This window comes from Macaca fascicularis, chromosome 4, assembly GCF_037993035.2.
Source record: "Macaca fascicularis isolate 582-1 chromosome 4, T2T-MFA8v1.1".
NCBI lineage: Eukaryota > Metazoa > Chordata > Mammalia > Primates > Cercopithecidae > Macaca > Macaca fascicularis.
The window spans coordinates 54,809,970-54,831,979 of record NC_088378.1 but is presented as its reverse complement, the minus strand read 5'-3'; the positions used below and the strand labels follow the sequence as shown (position 1 = coordinate 54,831,979).

The window sequence follows — 22,010 nt, the reverse complement described above, 5'->3', positions numbered from 1 at the left end:
GCCACTCTCAGTTACGATCATCTTGGGTTTCCAGTCTCAGCATGTCATTCATGGGTTACAGTGTCCTCATGGTCCGCATTTCTTTCAGCTTTTGTCATTCCTGTTGAAGAGAGACCATTTGACATTCTAGAGATGGCTGCATGCAAACATTTAAAAACTTTGAGAAGGCTTTATTCTCAGGGAGGCTATTATTATGACTATTGGGAGGATAATACCAAGAGTTTGGAATATGCTCCATACCCAGGGTCCCCATAATCCCAACCATCAAAAATTAAGTAGATAAAAGAATGAGCTAGATGAAGAGTCTACTCGCTTGACTAAGTGTCTTTTCATTAATCCTCTATAACTGAATTTTTATAATCTACATTTGATGTATTTCTCCACAGGCCACAAGTGTCAGCAGTTGCACAAGTAATTTTATCTTTAGCGAATTCTATTTTTTAGCATAACTTTTACAAGAGAATTTAAAGTCTGTTGTGTAACGATATCCTTGAAAGTAGAATTTGCTTTAGAGCCTATTATGATAGAGACATTTCTAATTATTGCCTCTTTTATTGTAAAACATGGAAAAATGATGTGCTTCTAGGAGAGTGAAGGCCTCCTGGCAATGTTGTCTTTAATCCATGATGTGGTTAAGAGGAGTTTTGACTGAGTCTGAGGGAATGTAGGTACCACTAAAGTTTCTCACCTACGTTGGGCCTTCATCTTTTATCTATTAAAGGTTATTCATGTATAAGGCTGGCTGCAAAATCCTTCACAAATAAAAGGATACCTTATAAGTGCATTTGTATTGTTCATAGAGGCATAAACAAGGAAAAATATTCAAAGATAAGAATCTCGTGATAGTAGAAGTCTTGTTCCGTGATCTTGGGAAAAGCTATTCACATCAAGGACGCCATCTTCTTCTGGGGAGAAACTTTCCTTGTTAGTTTTACCTGAAGGGTTCCAATGGGTATACAGTTCCAGGAGTGTGGAGGGACCCTTCTCCATTGTGAGATTATGAACCCAAGGTTCCAGGCTTCAAAATTTGCTGTAGTGTGGATGGCAAAGACAGTCTTTCTCTGATGTTCTCAGAAGATCCAATCTTCAGGTTTTAGATTGTGAAGGGATTGTCCTCAATGAACCATAAAAAGCTTTCTTTACCTGGTGGAAATACACTGTAGCACAATAATCTACTGTTATAAGATCAGCCCTCTTACATGGGAAAGCTTTTATACAACCAGAATCCCAGCACTTTGGGAGGCTGAGGTGGGTGGAGCACTTGAGGGTCAGGAGTTTGAAACCAGCCTAGCCAACATGGTGAAACCCCCTCTCTACCAAAAATACAAAAAATTAGCTAGGAGTGGCATGTGCCTGTAATCCCACCTACTTAGGAGGCTGAGGCAGGAGAATTGCTAGAACTCAATGAGCTGAGATCATACCACTGCACTTCAGCCTAGGCAACAGAGCAAGACTCTGTCAGATTAAAAAAAAAAAAAAAAGCATCGAACATGACAGTTGAGTGAAATCCCTTTATAAATGTTTAAATGGCCCATCAGGCAGCCAAATATACCTGATGCTTTGATTGTCTTCCCAGGAATATGGTACCAAACATTGGTTTTAAACTATTTCCACAATTTATAAGTCACCACATCAATATGTTCAATTTGTATTATTTTATCTTTCTTTTTCCATGATGAGTTAAGGAATGCAGAACAAAAGCTTACAGACTCAGGAAGGACAAGGTGGCCAGCCTGATTCTTCATGAATCCATGCTTAGAATTGGACTTATGTCCTCTTGAATACCAGCTGTTTCTCCAATTTACATGCATAGCACTGATAAGTAATAGGTTATCATAGGTAATCTGACTTAGACCATGGAGTTCATTCAAACTGTATATTTAAACAATTTTAGTGCTGGCTGATTTAGAATGACAATCTAGAGCTTGATTTTGAAAGGTTTGTTAAATACTAATGGTTTAAAACATTGGATACTACAAAATAGTATCTTAGGTTACCATAAGTCATTCACTTAGCCAAAATGATAACTCAAAAATTTTTAAAGTAAAAAACATTATTCTGATAGAGAGGAGACTCAGCTTTCCAAACAAGACCCAATGAAAATAGCATGAGGGCCAACTGACTCTGTCTCGTTTCTTTCCTTTCCTCCCCTTTTTCTTTTTTAGTTTACTGAAAAGGTAAACAAAAACCTTTCATTATCTTTATCTTTTAATAGTACATAAAAATTATTTTTAAAAGCGAAAACCAAATTTTATGTTTCCATTAGTATTTTTTAATGTTAAAGCTAGTTTTATTATAACATTTTACAAATCTATTCAGTTTTAATTAGTTTGACCATAGGTAAGATTTCTATAAACCTTTTATAACCCTTTACAATTTTTTTCTCAGAGAATAACGTTCTAAGAAAACTCTCTTATGCTGTTATTCCAATATCTAATTTATGGAAAAAAACTGAATAATGCCATTTTATTTAGCCAATATGTTCATGCATAGAATCTCTTACAATTAATTTTTATAAACCTTCCACAACATGTTCAAACCTTTAGTTTTATTTAACTTAAAAGAATCCTTTAACCCTTTAACCTAGGCAAACATTTATATTCCCATACCTTCTTAAAATCTCTTACAAAAAACACATTTCATTCTCCTTACATACCTTGTATATAAACCTGTTTTTTCAGTAGTCTCAATTACATATTACAATATTAACTCTTAGTGACTTTTACTTTTGGTGAACACCTTTGTAAGTAAGAGATTTTAATTATGTACCAGGTGTGGAGCCTAGGACCCAGAGAGAAATGCAAATAACGTCTGACTCTTTCTAGCATCCAACTCCACGTGTCCCAGACTTACCTAGCTGTAAAGTAGGCAAGGCTGTACAGTTAAGAGTCATAGTGGCATTTTCATTTAGGAGGCCTATCACCTTTAAATTGTATAACATTTCTGGCATAAATTCCTTTTCATAAATTATTTCATGACTTACACTGACGTTTCGCAACATGTTTAGACTTTTTGACTTGCCCTAAACATCCCTCTTTTTAAACAACCAGTCATTTTACTTTAGGACAAGAATTTACCATACAACACTCTTTCTTATATAAAATCTCTTTTCTTTATAACCTTCTTTTCAAAGCTAGGGAACATGGCTAATTCCATATATCCCCAGGCCTTATTTATAATTTAATGTCTCCAAAATAAATTGAACAATTTTCAAAAGTCAAAGCAGTTTATGACCTTAAAGCATTTAGCAAACCTAACATTTGACCTGCATAATTTAGACAAAATGTCTTTATTTTATCAATAATCTTTGAAGCTGTTTTTATTTCCTAAAGATTACTAAAGTTACATGAACTAAAAGGCATCACAGTTTTTTTTTTGCCTTCAAAATATTTAAGTGCTTATTTATGTTTAAGCAAATTAATTAGAGCTCTTTTACATAAACACTATATACAATGCATTTATAATTATGCAGCTAGATAGAAGATTACTACAGTAGATGCAAGATTTTTCACTTGCAAGTTTTTAAGTTTCTTACTTGGTTATTGGCTTTACAGTGGAGTCCTTGGAAGAATGGAGCCAGGAAAGGGGTTTCTGGTGCCTCTCATTTTTCCCAAGGAGTCCAGGTTGTTAGAGCTTGAACATTCACTTTTAATTAAGCCAACTTTTAACTATAGCACTCTTTAATAGAATCCTTTTAAAATTTCCTATTGCCCGATTTTAGCCAGGTCAAATGGCTGAAATTTCCAGCTTTTAAAGTTTACCAAAGGTAACCTCCCAGGTACTCAGAGAGAAAAACGTAAGATAGTCCATGGAGGAGAAGACACTAAATAAGTTCATGTAGATATTAAGCCAGAAAGGACTTATTTCCTAAGCAGGAAATCGAACCTGGAAGAAAAACTTAAGGTAGTTCATGGAGAAGAAGACACTAAATAAGTTCATGCAGTTATTAAACCAGAAAGGACTTATTTCCTAAACAGGGGATTGAACCTGGATCACTAGTATGAAAGGTCAAAACCTTAGCTATTGAGCAACAGCATAAGGCAGCCTTTATCATCTTTCCCAGAAGGCATCTAGAGTAGTTGATTTTGAGCTTGCAAAGGTTTTTAACCACTCAAGATAATTTTAGGAACTAACTATGACATAAACCCTAAAATTCCTATTCCCTGGAAGGCAGAGACCAAGAGAAAGTACTGCCACATTGCTACAGGGTCAAGCTCCCAAAGACATAAAACAAGATGGAGAAAAACAGTGATTTTTACCATTCATTTGACCGTTTGCACAGAGAGAGAGAAGCCAGGAATTGGAGTGGTAAGAAACACCCTTTTTCCAGCATGCCAGGCTTCTAGGTTCCCTTTCCCTGAGTGGCCCTAGTGACCTAGCTTGCCACACCATCGTGCTGGGGGCCAAGCCACATCAAAAAGGAAAATTCTCTTTTTTCGTTCTGGGCAGAGCAAAATACGTGTGATAAAACATAGACATTAGCCACTCTGCTTAGCAAACAATATCAAACTGGCAAGGCTTAAATTTGCCCTCAAATGGGCCCCATCATTTTTAATCCAACATCTGACTAGGAGTTTCAACTCCTAGTCTCTGGGCAAAATGGTTGCCCTGAGTAATAGAAAACATAGGAAAGGAAAAGAAGAAAAAGGAAAGTATTGCCTGTGGCAGGGTACAGAAAGTGAAGAGCTCAGGGAGACCAGAGCAAGACCCATTCATTTTAACAACACCGAAAAGTTCAGGAGGCCACTTGTTAGTAGCGAAGGGATCTTTTTCAGCAGTTCCATCAGCTTTCAAGTTTCCCCTTTTTTGGTGGGGGGAGGAAAAAGCTTCCCATGTCCCACAATCCTGTACGTGCCTAATCCTGTCACCCACCGCCATCAGAAAAGAGTGCAAGGCAGATTATTCCAAAGAAAATAGCAGCTGACATCCCATAGTGCCAAACCCGTTCTTAGCCAGAAGGGCTCTTTACTGAGAACCCTCCTTTTTAAACGTAATTTGGTGCAGTGTTGTTCATTCAGAACGTTCCACTGTAAATTATCTTTAGTAAGATTTTGCCATTTCTGTAAGACTTTGCTGCCTCCCAGGCCTAAGGTATAAGCCAGAAGGAACTCAGTTTTTCAGAAATTAAGGATCCCATTTTTATCTAAAATATTGACTTTACACTCAGGTTCTCTTGAATTACTTAGCCAATGATTTTTCCTACCTATGCATGCAAGAAAAATGAAACAAAGGGTTAAACACAAAAATCCCTGTGAATATTCAAAAACCAAATTTTATAACCCCTGCAACATTACTGCTTACTACCAGTTCCTTTCTAACCCAGTCAGATGTAAGAGGCCTTTCTAACTGGATCCAAGCCAGTTAATTCCCAGATCATATCTGTTCCTGGACCTAGTTCAGTTTCTGTCACAACTCCAAACACAGTTTAGATCAGAAATTTTCTCATAGAAACTTGGAGAGTTCAACACACAAATCCGTGGAGCTCCAAAATCCGAGAGTTTACCCATGATCCCCAGCCACTGTGAGAGATCAATGGGCACAAGTGGCAGATCCTACTTCTGACACCATCTGATAAAAGAAAAACTTCAGATGAATTAAATTTAAAGGAGTTTAATTGAGCAATGAATTATTCATGAATCAGGCAGCCCCAAGAATCACAGCAGAGTCACAGACACTCCAGGGGTGCCTCATGGTCAGAACAAATTTATAGACAAAAAAAGTAAAGCGACATATAGGAATCAGAAGTGAGGTACAGAAACAGTGAGATTGGTTACAGCTCAACATTTGCCTTATTTGAACACAGCTTGAACATTCAGCAGTCTATGAGTAGTTGAAGTATGGACATTGGGATTGGCCAACACTCAGCTATTGTTACAGGTGTATACTACTAATTTAGGTTTTTAATATTGTCTGTTAAGCTAGTTTACAGTTAATCCACAAGGACTCAACTATAGAATTACAGAGTCCTTCTCAGGTCATATTTAGTTTGCTTTAACAGATCAAGAACACAGCATAAATTGAGGTAATATTTATTTTCTCACATGGGTAAGGTACTACTGATAAAATTTCACCCCATATGAGGTTCATTTGGGGCTTAGAAATGACAGCCTGCAGTAGCCTGTTCATTTTAAATCTTGATACTTAGAGAATGTGAATGTGATTAGTTTTGGGACTGATGTCCTTTGAATCTACCCTGAGGCTTTCTCTGAGTACTGCATTCTCCTTTCCATTCCCAAGGAACAGCAGGCCACTGCAGGATTGTACTGTCTTGTTTGTCCTAAACTTTCTTCTCTATAAGCCAAATAGCTTTTATCAGATCAAGATTCCAAAATTTCTGTTTGACTGTGCCACTCCCATACTCAAAATCTTTCCTTGACTCTCCAACTGCTTCCGGAATAAAAATCCAAACCCCTTTCCTTGGAATGCAAGGTGTTGTATGGTTATGAATTATCTATTTTTGAAGCCTAAACCTAGCCTTGAAAGTCTCTGAAATGAATCCAGTGAGATGGTCCAATTGTACCCACTTCCCCAAGCACATACACATTTTTACTTCATATTATTCCACATCATTCCTCCAAAATAGAATGACTGTATATCTGCCTAGTGAAACCCTTTACCTATGAGTTAACTCTCAGATTCTTCATAGCTCTCTTCTTGAACATAATATTCAGAAAAATATCTTTCCTCTTACAACTCTTGTGAATCTTTGTTGGAATGATTTTTATTATTTTGTAATTATTGAGCAGTGTTCCCCATGCCTCTATTTTATTAAAAAATTATGTGTAATGGAATTATTTCACCTTTAAACATTTGATACAATATTGTGAAGTTATACAAACCTATTTTTGAGTTTGTGTGTCGGCGGAAGATTTTAAATCAAGGTTGAATTTCTTTAATAAACACAAGGCTATTTCAGTTTTGGCAATTTGTGTTTTTGAAGGAATTTTCCCACTTCATCTAAAGTAACGGATTTATTGGTCTAAATCTGTTAGTGTGTTTCTCTTTAAAGTCTATTTTCTGCCTTTAAGTTCACTGATCATTTTTTCCGAGGCATCTAATCTGCTTGTAAGCTGATCCAGTGAATTTTTAATTTCAAATATTGCATTTTTCAGCTCTAGGCATACAATTTGGTTCTTTTTTTTTTTTTTTTTTTTTTTTTTTGAGACGGAGTTTCACGCTGTTGCCCAGGCTGGAGTGCAGTGGCGCGATCTCGGCTCACTGCAAGCTCCGCCTCACGGGTTCCCGCCATTCTCCTGCCTCACTGAGTAGCTGGGACTACAGGCGCCCGCCACCGCCCCCGGCTAATTTTTTATATTTTTAGTAGAGACGGGGTTTCACTGTGGTCTCGATCTCCTGACCTTGTGATCCGCCCGCCTCGGCCTCCCAAAGTGCTGGGATTACAGGCTTGAGCCACCGCGCCCGGCCAATTTGGTTCTTTTTTAAGGTTCAATTTTCTTATTTCATTCATGGTTTCCTTTAAATCCTTGAACATATTTATAATAGCTTAAATACCTATTTTAATAGTTAAAAACCTATCTTGTTGATTCATTCTCTCATAATAACTGGGTCTATTTCTTTTTCTTTTTTTTTTTTTCTTGAGATGGAATCTCTTGCCCAGGTTGGAGTGCAGTGGCACAATCTCGGCTCACTACAGCCTCTGCCTCCCAGGTTCAAGGAATTCTCCTGCTTTAGCCTCCTGAGAAGCTGGGATTACAGGTGCCTGCCTTCACACCCAACTAATTTTTGTATTTTTAGCAGAGGTGGAGTTTCACCATGTTGACCAGGCTGGTCTCAAACTCCTGACCTCAAGTGATCTGCCTGCCTTGGCCTCCCAAAGTGCTGGGATTATAGGCATAAGCCACTGTGCCTGACCTATCTGGGTTTATTTTTATTGGCTGATTTTTCTTGTAATTATAGGTTATGATTTCCCACTTATTTTCATGTGAAATAAATTTTTATTGGATGCTGGACGTGTTTGATGTTTCATTGGTGACTGTCTGGGATTTATTGTCTTCTTTTAAAGAGTATTAAGTTTATTTTGGTCAGAAAGCAACTTACTTGGGAATCAGCTTGATCTTTTCAGTGTTTGTTTTTAAGTTTAGTTAGGGCTGTTCTAGAGTATCTTTTATTGTTTTGTTAGGTTAGGCCTTTTCCTAAGTCATGGCTATTCTCTAATCTCTACTGAATATCAGAGTGTACATCAAGTTCTCTTCGCTCTGGTTGGTTGGAGCGTGAATGCAATCCAGCTCGGTGCAAGCTCCATTGGTTGTTGAATTTATAGTTCCTTGGCAGTTACTTCAGTCGTTAAGTGTCCCTCATCACAGACAGCTTTATTCCACCACTCAAGGTTAGCCCTGTGAAGATTTCTGGAGCGCTTGCTCTGTGTACTCCCTTCTCTCCATTTCTGTTCTGCTCTTCCAAATACCTTACCGTCTCCGAGCTCTAATGAGTGAGATATTTATTCTTTGCCTGTCTCTCTCAGAAAGCTTGGGGGATCACAGGGCTCATCTTTCTTTATTTCTCTTCTTCAGAGATCACTGCCTTGTGCTGCCTATTTTCCAGTGTCTGAAAACATTATTTTACATATTTTGTCTAGCTTTCTAGCTGTATACAACAGGAGCGTTAGTTCAGTATCAATTATTCCACGAAGGCCAAAAGTGGGGGCTCATATCCCCAAAATACAATTACTTTAATCAGAATTTTTTTTAACTGGAAAGAATTTTCTTCTAGAAAATATAATTTCTAAATCAATTTTCTATGTAGCATATGCAAATACTTTCTCATTCTAAAACAAACATTCTATTGAATAAGTTATTTCTATGTAATTTTTAGAATTGATGACATGATCATTGATAAGATTGGTGCATATTAAATTTTACTGGTCATAGCCTCTGCAATTTACCATGCTAATTTGCTTTGGCAGTTTACCAATGACATAATTATGGCCAAAGACGATGTTATCATTCAGTCCTTATCTTATTTAATTTTGAAATTGTTTTTTTTTTTTTCCTCATCCCTTCTGAATCATGACTCTCTCCTGGTAGTCCTCCTTCCTGTTTAAAATTCTCCTTTGCTAATTTCTCTTCTTCTAATGATAACTTAGGTGTTTACGTTCTCCAGGAGTCTACTATTGAGACTTATTTTTTTTTCTTACAACCTGTCTCCAGGCAAGCTTATTACTCTCTGGCTTTCAACAGTCACATATGCTGATGACTTGTAAATCTGACAAATATTTTTACCCCGCTCAGGCCTCTCCCGAACTCAAGACTTATCTGTCTCAACTGTCTACTATTGAGATGCATCTCAGATGCTTCGCATGTCCTAAGCCGACACCATCTTCCACAAACCTACTTTTCCTTCTGCATTCCTCGTTTTCAGAAATTCACCAAGCTGTTCATGACACAAAACCAGGAGCCACACTGGACTTGTGTCTTTTTTTTTTCTTTCAGTTCTATTGTCTAATCATCACTAAGTCCTGAAAATTACATCACTAAGTTCTTAAACTCCACCTCTCTAGTCAGGCCCTCTTCATCTCTCATCTTGTTCTGCCAATGGTCTTCTAACGCGTGTTTGTCTACAGTTTCATACCCTCCCACAACACCCTTCACATTGCTGCCATTGTGAGTTTCTGAGGAAGTTTGATAATAAGCGACCCTCATCTGTTCAAAATGATCAGTTTTCCCATTTGCCTATGGATAAAGGACAAAATCCATCCTCCAAAACCCATGTTCCAGAGTGTAGCAAAGAAAGCCATCCGAATCCTGCCTCCGATCTATATTAGCTGCGACCCTCTTCCTATGCTGCAGGGAAACAAAGGTAATCACCATGAATGACAAGTTGCTGACATTTTCTTAACATTTCTTTAATTTTTTTGCTTCTTACTACACTCTCACTCTCAACAAATATGCATAGTACAGGCACACAGTGGGTGTATTGGGTGAACAAATGAGTGAATAAACACTGCAGTAGAATTACTGTGAACATTCAGAATAGGCAGTGGAAAGCTTTTATGGTTCATTTTATATGAATATGAACATTCTCACATTCTTAAATTTTGCTTATATTTTAATAATAGTTATACATCTTTACTCTCAATCTGGCCCAATAAACTCATTTTGACAATTGAAACAAACCTAGAATATTTTCATTTACTATAAACATTATTTTGCGCATCTAGTTAGTTTTAGACCAGAATAAGAATCATTGATCATATATTGCTCCTTTGGCTCTTTATTTTATATATATTATATGTAATATATATACATTTCATTTCTAATGAACATTTTTCATTGCTAGCTTATTTATAGTTCTTAGGATCATTTTAGAATTCTTGCTTTTCATTATTTTATTTTTTGAAATTTTATTTTTTTAACAGAGTAACAAGTAAATTTGAATTTACTCAGTGAATCATTATTGTGAATTTCATAGTGATGCCTGAATTTAGTAGGCTTAGTGTCTTCAAGTGTCTATGTGTCTATGTCTTAAAATTATTGTTAATAGCTTTAGGGTTACAAATAGCTTTTGGTTACATGGATGAATTATAAAATGGTAAAGCTTGGGCTTTGGGTGAACCCATCACCCAAATAGTTGGGCACATGTACCCAACAGGTGGTTTTTCATCCCTAACTTCCCTCCCACCTTCCTCCCTTCTGAGTTTCCAGTGTCCATTATACCACGCTGTATGCCTTTGCATATCCACAGCTTAGCTTCCACTTCTAAGTGAGAACATGGCAGTATTTGTTTTTCCATTCCTAAATTACTTTACTTATGTTAATGGTCTCCAGTTCTATCCAACTTGCTGAAAAATACATAATTTCATTATTTTTATGGCTGAGTAGTATTCCATGGTAATATATACACCAGATATTCTTTATTCACTCATATTTTGATGGACACTTAGGTTGATTTTATATATTGGCAATTGTGAATTGTGCTGTGATAAATATAAAGGTGCAGGTGTCCTTTTGATATAATGACTTATTTTCTTTTGAGTAGATACCCAGTGGTGGGATTGCTGGATCAAATGGTAGATCTACTTTTAGTTCCTTGAGAAATCTCCAAACTGTTTTCCATAGAAATTGTGCTAATTTACATTCCTACCAGCAGCATATAAGCATTTGCTTTTCAGTACATGTGTGCCAACATCTATTGTTTTTTGACTTCTTAACAATGGCCATTCTGGCTCAGGTAAGTTGGTATTGCACTATGGTTTTAATCTGCATTTCTCTGATGATTAAAACTGAATAAAATGCAAAATCTGCGCTGATGGTGTGAACACTTGGTTACAGTAAGCAAACTGATATTATGTAACTTCATTCTGTACAATTTGGCAGAGAATTTGATCAGAGGTTTTAGAAGAACATTTTAAACATAACTTTCTCTTCCCCATCTTCCTTTTGTCTTCATTTATTTATAGTTATATTTTTACTTTCTCAGAAATGCTTTTAGAATAAATATCTGCAATTCTCAACATGAAGTTTAAGACCTGCATTTCAGAAGCTGAAACATATGCTAGGAGGAAGAGCTGGCTTATATATCAAATAATTTTTTTAAAATTAAAAGCTTCCCTCCTACTTGTCCTCAGATTAAATGTAAAGAAAAATCTTAAAGAGGAAAATATGCAGAGATGTATAGGGAATAGATAATATCAAGGAATATGAGTATTCGTCATCAGAAAACAGGTAAAATGAAACATTGCAATACATGGGTCAACTGCTCAGTTCTTGCTAGGTACATATTGGCTATTCTAAGATCAAATGTGAAAAGAAATGTACTCTCACGGGTTAGTTTGAGCCATCTGGAGAATCACTGATGTGCCCTTAGCACACCGGTAAATTATAATTCCAGCTGGTTCTATAAATAAAAAAGGAGTTGGAGAACAAGGATGGAAGATAAAGAGACAGGGAAACGCTCACTTCCATTTAGTTACATAAGAAGAGTATTTGAGCATTTGGTTCTAGTCTGCAGTTGTGTGAAGGATTGGAAAATGAATGAAGAGGTTTTGGCATGGGGATCATTCCACCACATTAGCTTAACTCTAAATTTAATATGAAATGATTGTTGCTAAGATATGACACTCATTAATACCGTCTGCAGGATGAAATTGGTAAAATTGTAAGAGGAAATTTTAGGGCAAATGTAGTGAACTTGGACAGAAGGCAGGAAAAGAGAACAGAGTATCGGGCCCCTTCCTTCTAAACTGCTGATTTTTTTTCAAAGGCACACACGCAATAACAGCAGGGCACTTCCTGAAATGAACAAAAAGACAACTTTGTATGACAGGTTAGGTTACCCCTGGATGAACAATGAAATTCTATGCTAAAAATGAACAAAATTCATGATGCTAAATCAGATTTTTCACAGCAGTGTTTTGTTTCTCAGACAAGCCTTCATGTTACCAATCACCATGTTCCTGCAGGTGGGATAATATTTTCAAAACACTCACTTTAAGAAAAATCACAAAATAAGAAAATATGAAAGTGAGGCTATAACTTTGACAAGAATCACCTTGACAAGAACCTGTGTCTGACCACCCATGACCCTCCCCCTGGCTTCATCTTTTAAAGCAGATTCACTGTTCAGATGTCTCAGTGGGACAGAGCCTCCAACATAAAGAATAACTGTCACACTATCTTGTTAATCATACATCCAGTGATTTATCATGATAATTATGGTCATTGTAAATCCTTTGCTATTGGGAGGAAATGAGAAAAGAAGAAAAATGAAGAGGAGACTACAAAACTAGCAGAATTTAGTACAGTCCTGGAGACATGTAAACGTTTGTAACTATAGTTAGTGGGGAGAACAAAATCTATAACTTTGTAACAGAAATAATTCGTATTAATTGAATCTAGTAAGCAACTGGATTAAGTGCTTTGCATATATTATTGCCTTTAATAAAGGTAGATATTGTTATATAGGCTTTAGGGATGAAGTAACAGGTTCAGAGAAGCAACCGAGCCAAGAGATATTAGTCAAATTCCATAAGCAAGTATTTATAATAAACAATTATATTAAATACACTTCAGCATGATTATAAAATCAAAGATAAAATTCTGAGGTCTAGCAAAACTAATGCTTTTATTAATATAGTATTTCACAGTTTCTGAAAGTTTTTAAAAACTGATTTATATTAAAATATTTCATAATTACTGGAACATTTTTACAAACCTTAGATCGTTTGATAATATTCTAGTGAGATGATGGGCAGAGCCATTATTTTCTCTGCTCTACAGATGAAGTAACTGGAACTCAGAAACATCAGATGATTTTTCTGCAGTTCCAAAACTTGCAAACCGAGATTTGGATGCAGGCCTTAGGTTCTCAGTCTCACAGGCCTTCCAGTTTTTCTGCTGTCCTGGGTGGCACAGTAATCTAGTAGTGGCTACTAGTACAGATTCACTTGAAGATTTAAATTTTACTATGAATTCTTTCAAATAGTATGAAGGTATTTAGAGTATACAGGGCCCATTCAGTATGTTTATGTTTTCTAGGTCTTAACCAATCCATTTTTCTTCAAAGCCTAAATTTCTGCCTACATAATACGATAAGTTACAGTAACCAAAATTATTCATAATTATAACTAATTGCTGACATCTAGAAAGTGTCACCTGAAAGGCATGAGTGCTTTATCTCCAACATAGAGTCATTCAAGGGCAAACTAACAATGACTCTGGTTATTTTTGAATGCCCTCAGAAGAGTTCAGGGCATCCTTATTCTGAAGGATGTTTCTCCGACATAGGTAAATGGCTAACTCAACAACAGAGTAGATTCTACCTTAGCTGGTAAAATGCAACTGCTTGGAATATTGTAGGCACTCAGCAGTGCCTGGATGTTGACAGCATTGATGAATAGATGATAAAGCATCCTGATCCATTGAAATAACTTCCTGTAATGTTCTTAGAGGTTTTTCTTTTCTGATGAAGAAATTTACTATAGTTTAAATCTGATTAGAGGTTTTTCTTTTCTGATGAAGAAATTTACTATAGTTTAAATCTGATCAGAAGTCAGTACATTAATGAAACTGTGTATATGCATATGTACAGAGTAAGTTAAGTAAATGGAAGTTGTCAATCATTCATATTTTTGTAAGAGTATTGGTTACATGTAAAATTGTGGGAGGCAGAAGTTGAAAATGAACGATCAAAACATGACAACCTAAATAATGTGAGAAAAATTATCTAGAAATTCCTTTACTTAAAATAGGATAATAAGCCAAAAAAAAAAAAAAAAAAAAGCCAAGTGTGGTGGTACACACACCTGTAATCCCAGTTACTCGGGTGGCTGAGGCAGGAGAATCGCTTGAACCTGGGACGTGGAGGTTGCAGTGAGCCGAGATTGTGCCACTGCACTCCAGCCTGGGCAGCAGAGCAAGATTCCATCTCAGAAAAAAAAAAAAAAAAGACAGAAACAGAAACATTCATTGGTGTGAAAATACACAAAACGAGGTTACAACATTGTTGTTGTTGTTGTTCCCCAGCCCAGTATTTTTATGAGTCAGGCACATTCTGCTGATAACGTTGACTAACACATGTGAAGGCGATTGGGGAGGGGAGGGGAATGGGAGATGTGCTTGAATAGGTCGCTCAGGTAATCCTGATGTGCTTCTCTTCCCTGACTCCTCCCGTTGAGAGTTTCTTGTCTATATTTCACTGTACTCAAAAGTATAGATACACTAATGGAAAATTTTGTCTGTGATAACCTGTTATAATTTTATAACAAATAAAGACGTTAGTTAATTGACATCCACTTGAAATACAGATGTGCATAAATTATACTCGCATCTTTATTAGTTGGAAATGATGTAAATAACATACAGGATTAAAGCCTACCTGGAACTGAATCCCAATCTTGAGGAAGTAACAGAACTTCCTTGGTTCTCGATGTCTAGAACAATGGGAATAGTTCCGTATCTCATATAATTCTTAAGGACATTCAGTGAGAAAACAGATAAAGAGTTCCTAGTATTATATCTGGTAGATAGTACTTGCTCAATAAAATGTTCAATAAAATACTTGCTCTTTTCCTCATCTTGGTCAGTCATCCACAGTTAAACTTGAGTAACTCTGATTGAGCAGGCTGTTTTATTTGTTAAATTTTTGCAGTTGGTTTTCCTTTTGAAATCTAGACTGAGACTGTGGGTTCCTGAACAGAGCAGGACCACAGCTCTTGTGTGGTACTCTGACAGGAATAAGAGACTTTTGGGAACAACACATTCACTGAAGGTGGACACAGATGGTCACAGGTGAACATTGTGGAGGGCAAGGTCAGAGAGGTCAGCGCTTCCAGGACAGAGCTAGGGGCCTATCCTGTGCTTTCTTACTGCCATCTCTTCCACATGTTTCTAATCTTCACCTTTATTATCTTTTTCTTTTCACATATTCTGACAAAAATGCTCTCAATCCATGATAATTTTCTTGGCTTTTTTATTTATTTTTTATTTTTTGCATGTGAGAAATGTGCTGCTCTTCTGACCGTTTTGGTGCTAATCATTGATTGCTGCTCACCCACTTGAGATGGGGGTAAATACTTGCAATGGACTGAATTAGCTCTTTCTGTTTATTGTTGGGGAAGAACAGATAATTTCATTCCTTTGCTATCTCAGTCATTTACTAAAGGAAATATATGTTAAGGTCGACTTTTCAGAATTTTGTTCGAAATGGTTACTTTGAGTCAAATACTAGTTTTTCAGTGGAACTGCTTCTTGGTTCTTCATTGGAACCCACATCTACTCTTCCATCTTCAAATAACAGGACAATGGAAATTTGTTCCTGTTGCTTTCTTCATCCTCAGAATTCATCTGTTGTGCTGGGTCATCCAATTTTCTATTCTTCCCTTCCTCAAAAGAAGTGGCGTAATCCAATGGATGTCTAACTTAACACACCAAGGCAGAGAAAAATGGGTTCTAGTTTATTCCTTGGTTGTTGGGAGGTGGAGGAGTTTGACTTGCTCTATGACTCTCTTTTCTCATCTGTGTAATTTGGATAGTCATTCTAACATAACGTCCTCCATTTCAACTTCCTGCCTGGACACTTTCGCTGGAGACTGAATGCAAGAGCCATTCTCACTGGGATGCCCCAGCTCTGGAGACTTCTCATAGATGGTGTTTGGAACACTCCAGGCTTGCAGATGGGCCTTTAGACACTGCCTGTAGTACTGCTTAGCGACAGCTCTACAGACATAAAGAGATTGCAGTGGCTGCTCCCTCCTGGCTCCATCATTCAACGGAGCTCCACAGGTAATCTGATGACCATAATTGTAACAATAAGGCTCTATGGCTTAGAGTCTTGACTCTGGAGCACTTCAAAAGATAGAGTCGGAATTTAGTTGTTTGGGTTCAAATAAAATTTGACTTTCCCGAGTACTGAAAATAAAATAAAATGTTTATTCCTAGTATTTTTATTATAAAGTGGTAAAAACTGTCTCAAGATGGTTCTAGGTGCTGAAGTGATCAAGGAAGTAACTAGTTATAAGCAGATTATAAAAACCTAAACCTATGATAGCCAACCTTTGATTCTGTGTATCTCAAAGTGACCTCTCTGTCAGGACATTAATTTGAATCTTACTCTGGTGTGATGAAAAAAGAAATTCTCATTTTCATTTTGCTTTGTAAGGAATTTCTTTACCCTTTCCTATGCTTATCAGCATATCGTTTTCAAAATCAGCTTAGCAGACCAACTGTGACCTTTCCAATTGAAACGAAACATCTTCCTTTTTATCAACCAAAGGTTGTGGCTTTTGGCAAGAAATTACCCAGACGGATTTATTAATTTTAGCCTCTTAACAGAGACTCACTCAGACTCACCTAACTGATGAGTTCCCAGATAATAAAGAAAAAGACCATCTTAGAATAAAAATAACAACTCAGAATCTGAACTGAATTTGCCTGGAGAATTTTCATTGGTTCCTACCAGATGACTCACTTTACAGTAAGTTCCGAGTCTGTGGCCAGAAAATGTGTGAGTCTGAGTCAGATAGACAAGAACCTTAATAAAACAGGAGCCAACGGCCCTGGCATTCCTCTCAGCAGTGCCATGAAAACACAGGCACTAATAAACTGCTTTGTGAATTGTCTTTCTGGGAATATCTATATGTTGCAGAAGGCTTGTTCTTCCTGCAGAAGCCTCTGTGCTTTCCTGTGAGAGGACCGGGAAGCAGGACTTGCTGTGCTCTTGTTCTTTAATCACTCGTGAGGCAACACAGGGTAATATGATTGTATCATCTAGCCAGCTGACAAGAAGAGATTAAAAATTATTTCAACAGCAATACATTAAAACTCCAAAGTAGTCTAGGGCACTGCGATGACCTCCATCGAACCCTTGCTATATGACTCAGAAGCAAGATGCAGCCAAGTTGGGGCCAAGATGGATTTTGAGAAAAAGCAAATTCTGACTTTTCTGCCTCACTGGATTCAGCATCTCCTGCTTACCCAGAGCTGTCTGACACAGCACGAGAAACTAGCGGAGTCTCATAAAGTGTGTTACTTAAAAACCTTACAGGACATTGATTTTAAATGAGAAGAATTACTGCTCATGTGGTTTAAAATCCTGGTGGTCACTTTGGGTCTCCTCTGAATACCAAATCTCCTTGTCGAGCACTTGCTGGGTGCCTTCTCGACAAAAATGGAAACCCGAGTCAAAAGGGTCGCCTTGAAGTCTCTTTCCTCCTTTGTCCCTTCCACGTGGCAGAGCATATTTTTGTAGTTTGAGATCAAGTCTGCCAACTTGCATTAGCATATCATCTGCCTGGTTACCAAGAAAATGTGCCTGAAGAAGAAAAACAGGAGCGTGTTCACGGTCATTAGGCTCACATCATGAGCATGAATCAGCAGTTTGGAATTTGCAAGGCTGGGGCTGCAGTAGGCTGGGGAGCCAACAGAGCCAGCAGAGTGGGCAGGAAAACTCCAGGCTGCCTGACTACCCCTTGCCGCCTCCTCAAGTGCAGATCATCCACCTCTGGCTAAGGAAAAGGCCGACAGACCCATGATGCAAGGATGTCCTAATTCCTGCATGTCTGCATTTTCCTGACTTCTTTAACAAATGTTGACCAACTGTAAAGGCAAAAAATGCCTTTGATAGTAGTTATATATGAATCTTTGTATTTGAAAGAAACAGAAATTCATGCAAAAAAATTAATTTACTCTGATTTGCTTTGGACATTTTCTATCATTGGTGTTTGAAAGCAATACTAGTATGCAGATACTAGTATGGCTGATTTATGCCATGCACAATAGATATACATGAGATGAAAGATAATTTTAAACTCCTGTAGTGCTAGCAGTAATGTAGATAACTGACAATCTGTCTCGTTTGCTCCTACAGCTCCTGTGCATAAAACAATGCCCACCTTGCAATAAACACTCAGGAAATGATTAATAAATGAAGTCTGTCTTTTTGTCTTCCCTACATCCTTGTGTTACAGCATTTCTCTGTGTGTTTGTTCCACAAAATGTCTAAGTGAAGTCATAGCTACATTTTTAAAACACCATGTTGCTTTGCATATACCTTTTCATTATCTTACTGAGTTCTCACAAAATACCCTTTAAATCTTCATTTATCAGATGAGAAAACTAAGGCACGGGCAGGTCAAGTGACTTACCCAGAGTGAGGGGAGTTACTTGACGGTAGAGGCAGGACTTTAACCCAGATCTCCTGGCTTTTCAGGGCTTTCACACTCTCCCACAATGAACAAGGTTATCAGTCAGAAACTCTCTCCTAGTTATTGTGACTTTGGGTGAAGACTTTGGGCTACAGTGTTGCATCTCGCAGGAAGTCTGTGATCAGGGGCAATTGATCATTTGACCCTGTTATCAGTTATGAACCCTGCAGAAAGCTTTGTTTTATCAGACTGCGTTCTAAAGAAGCAGAAGATTTACAGCAGTTGCCTTTAGAAGCAGCACTTCCAGGAGACAGGGAGGGCTGGAGCAAAGACAGGGTGGTGTTTAAGATTGGGCACCAGGAATGTGTAGATGCAGAACCCCCAGGTGTTCACAAGAAGGGCAGCCAGGAAGGGACATGGGCAATGCTTGGGCCAGACCACACTTCCTTTTCTGTTCTGCTTGTGTCATCTTCTCTTCCTAATCTGTGTGGGTTGCCATCATTCCATGGCTCTCCCAGGTGATTTCTCTAGTGCCCATGACTTAATGCTGATGGGATTAATTTTAATGGCTCTACACAAAGTCAGAATGCTCTTTTAATAATATACTATTGATTTTCTCCATGCATTGGGTGTAAGCTTATTTCTGCATGGGGTTCTGTGGAGCAATAGGAGTTTACATTTATATTCAAATCTGGTGGCCATACGACAGGCCTCCTCTAAGGATGAGCACAGACCACTGAAGTACACCACTATGAATCTGTATAATGAAAACTGCCTTTGCTACTTTCCTTTTTCATTTCAGAAAAAAGAAATATATTTTGTATACATCAATGAAATTATTAGAGTATCTTCTGATACAGAGCACAGCTCTCTTGAGAAACCAGACCTCTTATGGGCCAAGAGATAAATAAAACATTAGGAAGCTAAATCATATGTATCTTTATCTTGGCTCTTAGCAGCAAGGCAACTTTATAAAATGTGATTATAAATTATTGAAAATTTTCTTAAAGACAGAAAACTGTAAATAAAAGTCATCCAAAGGAAAAACATTGCCGTGATTTATGTGCATTCTTTAAATGATTCATCAAGAGAAAATTAGAAATATTTGTTTATATGCTTGTTTGATTATGAGATGTTTTGGTCAAAAATAATTTAATAGGGAATCTGTTTTTACTCGAGTCCAAATTGAAATTTCAGAAATGGGCTACCCCTATGCAGAATTCATCATCATAAATGTTAAGGATTTGGGGACTAACTATGAAGGCACCCTGTTATCGAAACTTACTTGTGAGCACATATGTGTGGCTGGGTGTGCCAGGTGGGGCAGCAACGTGAGGTCAGATTGTGTCCTTGCTCTTCTCATCCTTTAGAGCTCTTCTCCCTCAGGGTACTCCAGCTAAGAAAGTATGGACACTTCCCCTAGTTTAGAATGCACTTCAGATGGATTCTATCTGGATGTGAAGTCATGTGATGTGAACTAATGGCTAGATTTCTACTGAGGAAGCTTGGGGTCCTTGTCTATAAGGTGAAACTATCAATATTATCAACCTCTTATGGTTAGTGAGGATAGAATGGCATCATGACTGTGAACATCTTTTATGAAGTAGAATGCTGGGCTGAGGTCAGCTGTCTTTTCTGTCTAGAGGATAAAGAGATCCTTCTGGCTTGGCAGACTACTCTGCTCTGATGGAAGTCCTATCCTGGTCCAAACATGAAAGAATTCCCAACATCAAGACTGACTGAAACATATTCAATGGGTATGTGTGATCTTCACATATATATCTATTGGAAGTATAACAAAATTCTTCCATTTGTGTGGTGGTGAATGTAAAATTTGTGTAGTGGTGAATGTAAAATCAGAATGTAAAATCGGAAAATCAGAACCTGGACTACTCTCCACTGTCCTCCACAAATTAGCTCTGTAAACTTGGGTAAGTCACTATACCTTTAGGCCTTATTTATATTATTTGTAAAAACATGGGATTTGGATTAGGACACACGACAAGTGTTAAAATTATGATACTAAAAGAAATGTAATAAGTAGATCTTTTAAAACGGTAACTCCTTTAATATAGTTTAAGCTTTGATAAGAATCAGGGGAAAATAGTTCAACTCAGCTTCAACTTCTCAAAAATCATGATTTCCACATAAGAAAGATGACCCTCCAGGGGAGAGGGGGAATCAGAGAGGGACATGGTGCCTTGCTGTGCAAGCTGCAGGAGGGTACACATTTTGTCTGAGAAGACACATGTTTTTAGTCAAACAGGACTCTACACCTGTGAGGAACTTACTGTGGTGAAGGTAACATGCTCTATCCCTGAGAATCAACTTGAAAAAAAAGGATCCCTGAGAATCCTTGAAAAGGAACAGAACCCCTAATCAGGAAACACTGCATATAATTTAAACATTAGAAATGAAAGTGTGTGCTAAGAATGAAACAGCAATAATGATATGGGCCTTTTTTCTTACCATTCTGTTGCCTGAATTCAACATCTTCCTTTGGAAGTGCATCTTGTCTCCCTTAGCTGAACAGGTGTCTAGAGTCAGGGATGGGAAGCAGTAGGCAGAGGTGCGTGGACACACAGTGACATGGAGATGCAGGAGGAGCAGTTATTAACAAACACTCCAGTTACAAGACAGGCTTGGAGACAAAGTCTTTGAGACAAAGACTTAAAGTCTCAAGGAGCTCTGGTAGTATTCATCTTGTACAGGGAAGCAGCTGTCCACACAGAACTCCATACCCATTTTGCCTTCACTCCTTGCATAATAGGAAAATATATAATATTTTATTAGGAGCTAGTGATATTTTCCCCTTTTGTTTTGGCTTTTCAGTGGAGGGAGGAATAGTAGAGAGCAGGAAAGAAAATGCAGTAACTCAATTAGGAAGAAGGTATAGGTGCTAGAAATAGTCTTCGTGGAAAGAACATCATATTGAGAGTAAGAGGGTAAATTTTGTTGGAAGGGAAATGAGGAACAAATCGATACAAGGTAAAGTAGTTGCCAAATCATAGGAAAGAGTAGAGACAGAAACATTTTTTAGACTTGTCAAAACAACTCATTATTGTACGGCCTGTGCCAAGGTCTTTAGAGTCGGTGCATTTATTTATGTTTGCTCCTCCGGCCACTGTAACTATTTAGTTTCTCTCCCAGCAGACAGGCATTGCTGACTTGATATTCTGGATTCTATATCGGCCATCACACTTGGCCACTTAAATGCTTTACTTGGACCATGGCCCTGGCACACATTTATCTCCAAGTTCATACTAAAACCCTTTATTGTAGTGGTTTAATGGGCATTTAGTAGATTGAAACGAGCCTGAGAAATAACCACTTAACAACTCGCTACTATTGGATGGCTTCAGAATCTACTCACTGGTGCCTCCAACAGTTGTATGTGTTGCCCAAGCATGTC

At 37.6% G+C, this 22,010-nt stretch overlaps 1 long non-coding RNA gene across 3 annotated transcripts in view; it reads left to right on the top strand.

Annotated features, from left to right (window-relative positions):
• LOC102116371 (uncharacterized) overlaps nucleotides 1–22,010 on the top strand; it is a 321,221-nt gene that overhangs the window by 217,135 nt on the left and 82,076 nt on the right. For 2 of the 3 annotated variants that reach the window (XR_012433517.1, XR_010586276.2), the window contains exon 1: nucleotides 20,242–20,355. The exons of the other annotated variant lie outside the window; for it this stretch is intronic. This is a non-coding gene — a long non-coding RNA (uncharacterized lncRNA). Of the gene's footprint in view, nucleotides 1–20,241; nucleotides 20,356–22,010 lie in introns of those variants that run through there. 3 annotated transcript variants of the gene reach the window in all.